Raw genomic sequence first — 13,664 nt, 5'->3', positions numbered from 1 at the left:
TCTACTAAGACGCTCCAAAAACTTCAGTGTTTTCCCCGTTTTCTTCGTTTCCTGCATCGAGTTTCTTTTTTCTCATTCTTGTCCTGTTTTCCTTCTTTTTCACTCCCCCTTTTCCACCTGTTCTGTCACGTTTTTCACTCGTTTTTCTGTCCGTTGTTTCCTCTTACTTTCTCTTTTTCTATCCAGATTTTTCCCTCGTTTTCCCTCTCTTCTATTTTTTGTTATCCGTTTTTTGTTCATATTTAGACTTGTTTCGTCTTTTTTTTCTTTTCCTATTCCTTTTGTTTTCCATATTCATTATTCTCCCAGTTTTCTTCTTTTCTATTCTCGTTTCTCTTGTTCCTCTCTTTCTTTTCTTTCTTTTCCATCCACTTATCTTCCTTTTTCCCCATTTTCTTTCTTGTTTCCACGTTTTTTTTTATCGTTTTCTTTCTCTTCTCTCATTTTTCTTTTTTCTCTTTGCTTTTTTTGTCCAGTCTTTTCTTTTTTCGCCTAGTTTTCATCTTTTTACTCCTCTACTTTTTTCCGCTTTTTTTATTATCTTGTTTTAACTCCCATTCAGTCACATATTTTCTTTCGTTTTTCTTTTCTTTTTATCCCAGTTTTGCAACCTTTCTCTCTCTCTCTCTCTCGCTTTTTCCTCTATTTTTATCCCTTTTGTCTAGTTTTTGACACGTTTTTCTTCTTGAACTTTTCCGTTTTTTCTCCTTCGGTCTTATTTTTCCTTTCTTGCGTCTTTTTCTTGAGAACAGCAGGAGATGAACAGCTTCTACCCTGAACCCCCGCTAATTCGGACGATTCCTCACGCAAACTATCGGAGATAGTTTTTAATTTAAACAGCTGGCAACCCTAAATGTGTGGAGGGGTTGTAGTAAAAATAGATCGAAAAAATCGGGTTTTTTTCTTATTTGTCACGTTTATATCACGAAATTCTTAGCACCTAGGCTAATGCTTCCTTCCCCAAAAATATACCCGAACACGCACACTTAAAATTTTTTACCGAACAGCCAAATTTTGACGAAATTAGAACTGCTGAACGTTCGGTAAAAATTTCGGTGATGGATATCAACGTTTTCGGACATTTAGTAACGTTTGGCATCACCGAAATTTTTACCAAACATTCAGCAGTTCTAATTTCGTCAAAAAATTGCGTTGCTCGATAAAAAAATTTTAGTTTGCTAGATCTTCAAAGTTAAAATTTTTTAAACTGAATTCAAATTCCTTTTATTTCTACTAGAGACCATAACCACTAGGTATACCAGCATTTTAAATATAGCTATTTATACCAAAACCAGTCAAAATGACAGGTGGATAAGAAACGGTTAGTGAAGGACTGAATAATGTGCAACACAGACCCCATAGTGGCCCTTAGCCTCGTATCCAGCAATTTCTATCTCCACCTTCTCGTGGTAGGGCAACCAACCTGTTTTGGACCTCATCTGCAGCTGTACGTAATTTGAGTGTACCCCATTAGGCATACTGAAGATAGGCATACGGACGCCAGGCATACGGACGATAGGCATAATAGACGTTAGGCATAAATACGTTAGGCATAATGGACGTTAGGCATAATGGACGGTAGGCATAATGGACGATAGGCACAATGTACGATAGGCATAACGGACAATTTTTTTGTTCATAGGATACGAGACCCCTGGACTCTGCACATAGGAAATGGACGTGCGGAAGGCGTAACGGACGTTACGCAATCAGCCGTTTGCTTGTAAGCGGTCTAATCAACTCAGTTTAAAAGTGCATTGCATATTGTATGAGTCAAATTGCATACGAGTGACTGAAACACAAATGGCCGTAACACGAATGGATGAAACTCGACTAAACGGAATAACAAATGATGTATATTTATAGGCAGAATTAAAATGGCCGATAGACGAATGGCCGAGTCACAAATTGCCGAAACACATATGGTCGAGTCACGAAGGGACGAATGTCATCGAAAATATTCGCGGCTCTCGACCTTCTGAAATATTGGGTATAGGGCTTTTGCCTAAGTGCAAGTCTATTAGTGATCTGGATACACAAAGTTACTAAGCCAGGCAAAAATCAATGCAGAATATGCTTGACTAACATTTATTTTGAACTGTGTTCCATTAGTGGTACTCAGAAGCATTTTAGTGATAAGTTTGCATTATAAATAATGTTGTTTGCCTTTATCGTTAAAAAGTTAAGACAGGATTGACTTAATTTATAAATTAAAAAATTGTATGCGACGAATTCAGCAAGCGGACTGCATTTATAATTTAATAACAAAAGAATTGTACATTCTAGTTAAGTCTGCTAATGTTAAGAATCTGGCCTTCATGAAAGGTTAATGCCACATGCAGAAACCTATTTATTAAACTGAAGGAAACTTGTAGGGTGCATCCCAGTTTTGTATTCCCATTTGAATGCTCCTTATTCAAGTGACTTGCACTTCGTCCTGGAATAGGCAGCAATTATCTAAATATATTGTGATATATCAATTGAGCCTTATCTCTTTTAAATAACGGTGGGAAACGCAGCGTGTTCCACACGTCAAAAGCACCATGAAAACCGTAGTTAAACTATATTTTCTGTAGTAACTGCTATTGAATCCCAGCTGATTTGATGCAATGTGTGCCCCCAGAAGACGCGAATGTGTTAGTGCGCAAAGCCCTATATACTGTACTCAACTAAGAGATAACCCCTACTAGTCAGTAAACCTAGGAAAAGCCCCTAAATAGAGGTGATTTCTGCAGGGGGGCTGTCACACCCCCCCCCCCCCCCGTAGTGGCCGGCGCTTCCAACGGCGGGTCGCCGGCGAACACTCGCGGCCTTCGGCCGTCTCGCCCTGAATCATCGAGGAAATGTTTGCTACTGACACGGTAAATAGGTCTCGCGCCTTAACCCATCTCCTCCCAGCGTTGCGAAAACGCTTATAATAGGAGTAACTTTCGATTAAGTCTAAGAAAATATCGATTTATGTTACAAATCTCTATATTTTACACATTTTTTAAAACAGATTTGAATGTCCGTTTTCCTTTTATGGACCTTGTGGTTTACAACAGGATAACGACCGGGTCCATTAAAGGAATTCTAGTGTATTTTGCATGAAGAGGGTCCACTAGTGGCGACATTTCGCATTGTCAACCATAAAACGGACCCTAGCTTGCTGACAATGTCGATTTTAAGGCATTAATCATTAAATTCAGCAGAAATTTTATAAACTGAACTGTGTGGTATGTTTAATACTTTCTGTTTCATGTCATATATCCTCGGAAATAAGAAGCACAAGCTAATAAACGCCGAAACTGTACCCGAGGTCCATTATAGGTAAAGGGTCCAGGTTAACTTACCCTATTATCAATTTCCCACCCTTTCGTACGCGATGAATTATAACCGTCGCCAGAATCGTCGCGGGGGCAAAAATCGTTAATTTTGTCAAGTAAATCAATAGCTTACGTGCTAGACAAGCATAATATAAACTTATAACTTACATACAGCCATGCAGATTCTTTCTGCGATGATTTCAAGCTATCAAAAAAGTGAGCAGCGCGTTTTGTTACCAAAGAAACGGGCAATATTAGGGCTTAATGGGTTAAAATGAGCGTTACTCATTTGCGTCTAAGAGAAAGAAACTGTACTACCAATAATTACCAAAATAAAACATAAGGTACAGAGTGTGTTGGTATTGTTGTTCTTAGACTAAGGTGCCAGTGTTTTACGAAATGCTATTTTTCCTTCATTTGATATTTTTCTAAATAAAAGTTTTCGACGAGATTTAGTCAAGTAGGGGTTTGGCCTTCATGTTCCGACCTTTTATGATTCGGTCAAGTAAGGGTTTGGCCCTTCATAATACGGCCAAATACAATACCTTCGGTGGCAGTTGTTAAAATTCGAACATTTCGATTATTTGTTATTCGACCATTCGATACCAACTCGGTGAGTCGATGCGAGGGGCAGGGCAAACTAATAAAGTCAGTAGATCTAGGAAAGCCAATAACTCTAGACCTAGATTTCTATGGCGGCCGCCTCCGCAGTGGTCGTCACTTTCGATGGTGGCTCGCCGGTAACCTTTGCGGCTTGCGCCCATCTCGTTTGAATCGTATGTGAAGTGAAACATTTTTCACGGAATATCACCAAAACCCGTTATGCTATATGTTTTTCTGCCAAATGGTCCCACGGATTTTTATGGCAAACGACGTAATACCAAGCAGCATTATGCTAATTGACTTTATGTTGAATGGGTGGTTCCGGTTCTTATTATATTGTGACGCACTATTGTGTTATATTGGGATGATTGACTCAAGTGCGTATTCGCAGGAAAGCGATTTTTTTTAAATTATGCTTGTGGTCCATTATGCCTATCATCCATTATGCCTATCATCCATTATGCCTATCGTCCATTATGCCTATCGTCCATTATGCCTATCATCCATTATGCCTATCGTCCATAATGCCTATCATCCATTATGCCTATCGACCATTATGCCTATCGTCCATTATGCCTATCGTCCATTATGCCTATCATCCATTATGCCTATCGACCATTATGCCTATCGTCCTTTATGCCTAACGTCCATTATGCCTAACGTCCATTATGCCTAACGTCCGTATGCCTATCGTACGTATGCCTATCGTCCGTATGCCTAACGTCGCGCACCCACATAATTTGGACACTTTTGATTTTGCTGTAAGTGTCCAAATTATGTACAGCTACAGATGGGGTCCAAGATAGGTTGATTACCCTACCAGCCGGAATACGAGCAATCTTAGCGGAGATGTGGAAACCAACCCTGGTGGTAACTAAGGCCGTTTACCGACAGGCAAGGAGGCACTGTCTTGTCTCGGCGCTATACGATGGCAGCCCCATCATGAGACTCGGCAGCATAGCCCCAGTAAGGCAAGCTTTTTATATCTAAAATATTACGAAAAATCAAGAAAACTCGAAACATTTAGCATGGACAGGCAATAAAACAAGGATTTAGAATGGATGCTTCCTACCTGGAACTGTAAAACCAAATTTCGTGGATGGCGACAGAATGTTGCTCGTTCAGTTAGAACCGCAGAAGTTCGACATTGTGGCACTACAGGAGATCTGTCGCGAAGGCGGGAAGGTGTGGGGGATCCGTGGCGGCAAGGCCCAATTTTACCAGAACGGTGGAGCAACCAACGAGCTGGGAACGGGCTCGTAGTGATGGGCAGAATGCAGGATCGGGAGAGGATTTGTGTATTGAGGATAACAGGCCGCTTCTTCAACTACACCATCATAAACGTGCGCTGGCCACGCGAAGGTAGACCCGACGACGAGAAAAAAGCGTTCTATGTCCAGCTGGAGGCAACATACTATAGCTGCTCGAGTGCTCGCCACGGGATATCATCGTCATTGGGGACATGAACGACCAGATCGACAGGGAAGCAATGTATAGTGATAACGGCCAGCGATGCATCAACTTTGCAGCTTCCCGAGGCCAGGGGAATCAGAAACACATTCTTTCCCCACTTAGATCTACAAAACCACCAGGAGATCACCTGACCAACTAACATTGAACCTAATCGACCATATTCTCATCGAAGGTCGGGTTTTCTCGAACATCACCAACGTCCTAGCAAACATTTTCGTACGTATATCAAAGTAACAAATATGATATATGAACCGATATATATCTAGAAAAATCGCATTCGATGCACGAAACCAGCATATGCGTACTGTTTTGGAGGCGATATACGTACTGCAAATTATATGAAAACAATTCACATTCATAAGTATTTGTATACGATGACACATACGTATTATTTGTATTTGTATAGTATTTGTATACGATCACATACGATCGTATGTGAATCAGTTACTATCATTTTGTACGAATAAATGTAAACTAGAGTGCGCTTTATTAAGCTTTATGTACGATTTCGAGTTTGTTTAGCGATATTTAAGATGATTTTCACACATTATTATACGATTTGGGTTTGCTGGGGTACGCTCCCTTACTTACTTACTTAATTGGCCTAACGTCTTATGACAAGGCCTGCGCAGTACAATTTCTCCATCTGTTTCGGCCCATGGCAACTGATCTCCAGTTCCGCGGGCACCCAGTGCTCGCCAGATCTCGCTCCACCTGGTCTTGCCACCTCGCTCGCTGTGCCCCTCTTCGTCTTGTTTCTACCGGATTTGATGCGAAAACCATTTTTGCAGGATAGTTGTCCGGCATTCTAGCAACATGTCCTGCCCAACGTATCCGTCCAGCTTTAACCACTTTCTGAATACTTGGTTCGCCTCCATACACTGTTCTCTTGCACTCCGCTAAAGATGGTTCTTAGCACCCGCCGTTCGAAAACTCCGAGTGCTCGTAGGTCCTCTTCTAGCAATGTCCACGTTTCGTGCCCGTAGAGGACAACCGGTCTAATTAGCGTTTTGTACAGTGTGCACTTTGTACGGGGGCTCAAATTGTTCGACCGCAAGTGTTTGTGGAGTCCGTAGTAGGCCCGACTTCCGCTGATAATACGTCTTTTAATCTCACGGCTGGTATTGTTGTCCTCTGTTGCCAGCGAGCCAAGGTATACGAACTCGTCGACTACCTCGAACTCATCCCCGTCGATTACCACGGTACTGCCCAAGCGAGCCCTGTCGCGCTCGGTCCCGCCCGCCAGCATATACTTCGTTTTAGACGTATTTATCTGCAATCCAATCTTCTCTGCTTCGCGTTTCAGTCTGGTGTACTGATCTTTTACCGCCTCAAATGTTCTGCCGACAGCATCCACGTCGTCAGCAAAGCAGATAAATTGACTGGATTTATTGAAAATCGTGCCCCGCATTTCGATCGCCGCTCGCCTTATAACACCTTCAAGCGCAATGTTGAATAGCAGGCAGGAAAGACCATCTCCTTGTCGAAGTCCCCTGCGAGATTCGAATGGGCCCGACAATCCACCCGATATTCTCACACAGCACTGGATCCCATCCATCGTAGCCATGATAAGTCTAGTAAGCTTACCCGGAAAGCCGTTTTCGTCCAAAATTTTCCATAGCTCTTGTCGGTTTACGCTATCATATGCGGCTTTGAAATCGATGAACAGGTGGTGCGTGGGGACTCGGAATTCGCGGCACTTCTGGAGGACCTGCCGCAGGGTGAAGATTTGGTCTGTTGTAGACCGACCCTCCATGAAGCCGGCCTGGTAACTTCCCACAAATCTATCGGCTATTGGCGATAGTCGATGAAAGAGGACTTGGGACAGCACTTTGTAGGCGGCATTCAGGATAGTGATGGCTCGGTAGTTCTCACAATCCAGCTTATCACCTTTCTTGTAGATAGGGCAGATAACCCCGTCTTTCCACTCCTCCGGTAGTCGTTCCGTATCCCAAATCTTGACAATCAATTGATGCAGACAGCCGGCCAACTTGTCCGGGCCCATTTTAATAAGTTCCGCTCCAATGCCATCCTTTCCCGCTGCTTTGTTGTTCTTCAGCCGCTGGATGGCTTCTTTAACTTCCCTTATCGATGGGGGTGGCACATCTTCGTCGCTTGCTGCACCAATGTGGTCACTTCCTCCGCTATCATGGTCTTCCGCCTGCACGCCATTCAGGTGTTCATCGTAGTGCTGCTTCCACCTTTCGATCACCGCACGGTCATCAGTCAAGATACCTCCATCTTTATCTCTGCACATTTCGGCCCGCGGCACGAAGCCTTTGCGAGATCCGTTGAGTCTCTGATAGAACTTCCGTATGTCGGGAAAGCGGTACAGCTGTTCGAGTTCTTCGCACTCCTTCTCCTCTTGGTGGCGCTTCTTTTCCTTGAAGAGTCGGGTTTGCTGCCTCCGCTTCTGTTTGTATCGCTCCACATTCTGACGGGTGGCTCTACGCAGCATTTGTACCCGCGCTGCGTTCTTCTCATCCAATATCTGCTGGCATTCCTCGTCAAACCATTCGTTACGTCGATTCGGTGCCACACTGCCTAGGACGTTCTCCGCTACGCTATTAATGGCTGTTTTCACGGCATTCCAACAGTCTTCAAGAGGTGCTTCATCCAGCTCTCCCTCTTCCGGCAGCGCGGTTTCGAGAGATAACGCGTAGCTTTCGGCGACCTCCGGTTGCTTCAGTCGCGCTAGATTATACCGTGGCGGGCGACGGTATCGTATGTTGTTCACAACAGATAGTTTTTGACGTATCCTTACCATCACTAGGTAGTGATCCGAATCAATGTTAGCGCCCGGATAGGTTCTGACGTCGATAATGTCTGAAAAGTGCCGACCATCTATCAGAACGTGGTCGATTTGTGATTCTGTCTGGTTGGGTGATCTCCAGGTGTAGCGATGGTAGAGGTTATGCTGGAAGAAGGTACTACGTATGGCCATGTTCTTGGAGGCGGCGAAGTCGACAAGTGTTGGGGTACGCTCCCTCGGGGTACGGATATCGACTCAGATCAATACCTAGTAGCAGTACACGTGCGCTCAAAATTATCGACGGTATATACCTCACGACAAAGCCACCCTCGGTTAAACAATCGATAATTAGACAACCCAGAATGTGATGAGAACTACGCGCATACTATGCGCCTTCCTCTGTGTACGGAAAGAAATTTGATTCCGATGCCATGAATGAAATCATGAAATCATGAAATGCGAATTCCTGTCAAATCATGACTGAACTGCCATTGAGATTAGGGATGGCAAACATATCGATACTTATCGATAATATCGATATTTCTGAGTCATCGTCGATCATCGATAAAATTTTCGGATTAACGATAATTATCGATATTTTTAAACTCTTGGTTATATGACATACTCCCCCTATTAAACACCCGCATTCACTTCTTCACCATGCGATTCACCCTTAAGGTAGGCTGACCGGACCTCCCGGATTATGCGGACTGTCCCGGATTCGGATGGTACCTCGAATTCCTCATCTGACCAATGTCGCTGGTGACTGTTCTCTTCATCTTCAGCTTTTGCTGTCATCTTCAGTATTGCAGAACTGGACGAACCCGGGGACAATTTGGTGCACTCAGCTCTTTTGAGATGAACTGAAGTCCAGTGTCCATTGTAGCATGCATGCTGAAACTGCGACAGGCTTCATGGGACTTAATGAAGGGCAAAATCCGCCTGGTAAGGTAGGGTAACCAACCTATTTTGGACCCCATCAGCAGCTGTACATAATTTGGACACTTGCATTTGATTTTGCTGTAAGTGTCCAAATTATATACAGCTGCTGAGGGGGTCCAAAATACGTTGGTTACCCTACCTACCCCAGTGTATCAATGTACAGATCCCTTGCCAAGTCATGACCTTTTATCATGAACCCATCCCCAAAACCAATCTCGAATCTGCTAAAAATCCTACCGCGAGCCAGAGCATGAAGAATTTAACCCGTGGGTTTGGCTGAAATCGGCCTTATTCGTCATCGAGTCAGACACATGCATCGCGTTTCGTCATCACTCGGCCGCACAGCTCACGAGACCGGATTTTAGCCTTTGTTTATTGTTTGATGTTTCTGTTATTCTTGCTCGGTAACTCCAACGTCTGGCCTGCGCCTTACCGCCTGCCTTGAGGGTTTACTTGCACCCCTCAATTACTCACACTATAGCTCTTTTAGGATAATCCGTCTGTCCCGCCAACTCCCGACCCGACGCTGGATTCTGCACATGACCGCACACAATGGCTTTCATTTCTTCTCCTGCATGATGAATATCTCGAAACCACGGTACCTTTAAACTGCGAAAAAATATACAGAGCAGAACTGTTTACAAATAACTCAACATTACCAACCGCTTTAGCAAATAAGCCAATCAATATGTCCCGCATTCATCAAAAAAAAAATCCGGTCACTTTACCTTAAGGCCACCATTCGTGTACAAACTTAGAAAATTTTGTCTAGAATGTCGACGAGTTTAGACTTTGCCAACATGTTTAACATGGCTGACAAAAATCAAACAAAAATTCGGCAGAAAAATCTGAGCAAAACCGCGTAAGGCAAAGTTTCTGCTAGAAACGGTTGTTGCCTTGCTGCTTGATTTCACGGGAACAGCGGGAAGATATTTGTCAGAAAGTCTGGAAGAAAAAAGTTTTCGCTGCTAGACATTTGGGTGGATTTCGCATAAGCGGGGTTCAGCGCTCAACTAGAATAACCTAACCAATCAAGCTCAACATATTCATGTTGGTTACTGCCACACACATAGAATATAAGGAACGCTGCCAGTGCCTTGGTTGGCCTCGCCTGTCAATATATGGTTTGTATTGAAAATTATCGATACTTATCGATAATATCGATAAAATGACGGGAAATATCGATTGTTATCGATAACCATTTTTGGCGATAATTGCCATCCCTAATTGAGATTGCTGACGTTTGCCGCACGCACACATCGACGCGCGATTTGTTGTTGCTGTTGTTAGATTTTGCATTGATTTTACACGTTTGTTTTTGTTTTCCCCCAGTTATACCCCGGTAAAAAAACATACGTTTGAGTGATAAACGATAAGTTTTTGTAGCCTTTTGCACTGGTTTTAGCAAGCTCTATATCAGACAGCACAAAATCATGAATAATAGTTCATGATTTTGCGTTGTGTTGTACTGCAAGAAGCTCGTGATATCATGACTATTATTTATGGTGTATTTTCATAAATCATAAGCTAGAAACCTGGAATCATGAGTCATTTTGCTCGTTTTGGAAATCAAATTGCTATCCGTGTGGCCAGGTGCTTCGACCCTCGAAGATAAATGTAGCAGGATACGCTCGGCCATCAGTAAGGCCGCAAAACGCCAGAAGGAAAGCTAGCACCTCTATTTCAGGCTAGTGAGATGCGCAAGTTCTATGAGAAGGTGAACCTATCTCGTAAAGGATACACACTGAGGCCTACCATGTGTAGGAACGAGCAGGGAAACCTGGCCACAAACGAGCTCATAGTGGTTGGTGAGTGGAAGCAGTTCTTTGATAGGGATCTCAATTGCTGATATAGCAAAAGGAAATGGAACAAAAGTCAACGTATGAGAGCCTAAAGGGCGTTTCGACTTCCGATCTCAAAGAGATCCGGCGAGAAATCGGTCAGCTGAAGAATAGAACCGCCGAAAAGGACCGACTCTCGACAAAACTCTACAAAAATGGCCAAGAACCATTAGGAACGGCATTTCACAGAAAAATTTGATGCTTCGGACTCACCGTTCTCCCGAAATGCTACATTTCTTCATAAAATCTTGCACCAGTCATTTTGACTGGTCTAAATGGCAAAAACAAAAATTATATACCCATCTTCTTACAAAAAACGGACGGTGTCATAATGTCTGAGCTCATCAACCTCTTTCGAGCTAGTTTCACTTTAGGATATATCCCGCAGTGCTGGTGGAAAGTAAGGGTGGTGTTCATAGCTAAGGTTGGTAAAAAAGACAAAACCATGTCTAAGGCTTTCAGACCGATAGGTCTGACTGATGGAGAAAATCACAGATAACTATATCCGCGATGAGTTTAAAAAACAACTCTCCGTTGCATATAAATCAACATGCAACACCAACACGGCAAATCTGCGGAAACCGCACGGCACTGCTGAGTGACGTTAATTGAGAAATCGCTCAAGGGACAGCACTTTGTGCTTTTCTTGATATTGAAGGCGCTTTCGATAACACGTCCTTCGCGTCAATTAATACGGATCTCTGTCAAAAGAGAATAGACCAGACTACAATGAGCTCGATTCAAGCAATGCTCTCGAGCAAAGAAATTACAGCATCATTGGGAGATACGTCAGTCACGATTTCGGTGAGCAAAGGATGTCTACAGGAAGGAGTTCTCTCCTCCCTGCTCTGGTACTGGTCATTGGTGGCCGACGCACTCCTTGACAAGCTATCACAGCTTGGTTATGGGACCATTGCTTACGCCGACGACGTTGTACTTATCGTCTTGAGGATTGAAAAAATTCTGCACAAGTACATCGAAAATACCAATCTAGCACGTCGTGCCATAGGTAAAATGTTGGTAATCTCGAATTCTACGGTTTCTTGGGTTATAAAACGGTTCGAAGAACATTTGACTGTCGATCGTAAATTGAGACACGAAGAAAAAAGGTGTCCGCATATGGATAAGGATTACACCCGCGAAGTTGGGGTCTTCGACGGGAAGCCAAACTCCTGCGTTCAAGAGGTAGAAAAAACAACTGAATCTGAGCAAAAGTTTCATGCGGTAAGCCAAAAATAACTATTTCGTGCCGAAAGATCATTACCTCTCAAATACACCTTTGCCGCGACCAAGCGAGTAATACTAGTCTTGTGAAACATCCTAAAGTAGTCAAAACAGTTGATGAAGTGAAGAAAGCATCGGTAAATATGCAAAACATGTCGATTTTGAGGTTGTGCAAAATTTCATGGATGGGGTTAAGGCCAAAGTACGGGTATTCGGATACAGAGGCGAAATTTAATAAAATAAAGACGCTAAAACTAAGTTTAATTGTTTCATTTTATGCCCTGAAAGTTTGATATTAATCGCCGACAATCGGCTAAAAACTCGAATTATGCGAATAGATTTTGTGTGTCAGAATTTGGAGAACGTGGACACCCTTTAAGGGCAAAAATAGTGGTAGATTAAATTACAAACTGCGGACTTTTGCGGATTACTGAATGGGGCGTTCACTGGGCACGCCAGTGAAAATGATTATTAAGACAAACAGGGGTTATTAAGATTTAAACTGATACAATATTTGGTACGGTTTAAAAAAAATGGAAAAATACTGAAAATTTTAAGAAATGAATCTAATTTTACACAAAACCATTTTTGATTTTAAATCGAAACAAAACCAATAGTACACCAAACAGCATTGTGTGAAGCTCGTTCCTAATTGATACAAAATTGTTCGAATTGTCCGACTTCAAATTCAGTTTCAAATTTCAAGTGCAATTTAAAACCAATACCATTACCAATATTCATTCTGAAGTTTAAATCCAATTTTAGATGGTGGAAAACTTCAAAAAAAGTCGGAAAATTAAGTTCTTCCCCATGGAAATTTCTAATCTTTGAATGATAAAATTTTCGTGATAACATTTTAGTCTCACTACAAAAACTATTTTTATGCCAACGTAAGAACCGATAACTCAATATTTAGTGAACGGGACATAACACTAATAGTTCTTACAAACGGATAGTTTACCTTTTAAACCGACCGGTTTCGGGAAATATGTTTCCCATCAACGGGGTGATGTCCAACTGATTATCTTGAAGAGATGGAGCATTTACATCCTTAACTTAGTCAAACTGAAGAGCGGCGATATTATTGGAGCATCGTCCTCATTCATTAGCGGTTACTCAGTTGTAGATATTTGCATAGACTCCCAGGCATTTAAGTGTGACGATTTTCTCACATTTTTTAACATTTTTGCACTGTTCCAGTCTATTTGATGTTGAAGACTAATGGCATGCATCGCCACACTGGAGTCGTTTATGCGTTTGTTCTCTGTTGCATTCCTATGCTCCTTTATCCTGGCTTGGATTTTACGACGAGTTTGGCCGATGTATATTGACGGGCAGTCTTTACAGTTCATTTGGTAGATTCCTGACCTATCTTTGGTATAGGAACCTTATCCTTCGCGTTGCACAGTGAATCACGTATGGTAGTATTACTTTTGTAAACTGCGTGATAGCCATGTCGTTTTAAAATATTTTTTATCGAGTTTGTGATTTTGGGATAAAACGGTATGCTGATTCTTTCGATGT

This window comes from Sabethes cyaneus, chromosome 3, assembly GCF_943734655.1.
Source record: "Sabethes cyaneus chromosome 3, idSabCyanKW18_F2, whole genome shotgun sequence".
Taxonomy (NCBI): Eukaryota; Metazoa; Arthropoda; class Insecta; order Diptera; family Culicidae; genus Sabethes; species Sabethes cyaneus.
The sequence above is the reverse complement of the archived record's forward strand: the minus strand, read 5'-3'. Positions refer to the sequence as shown.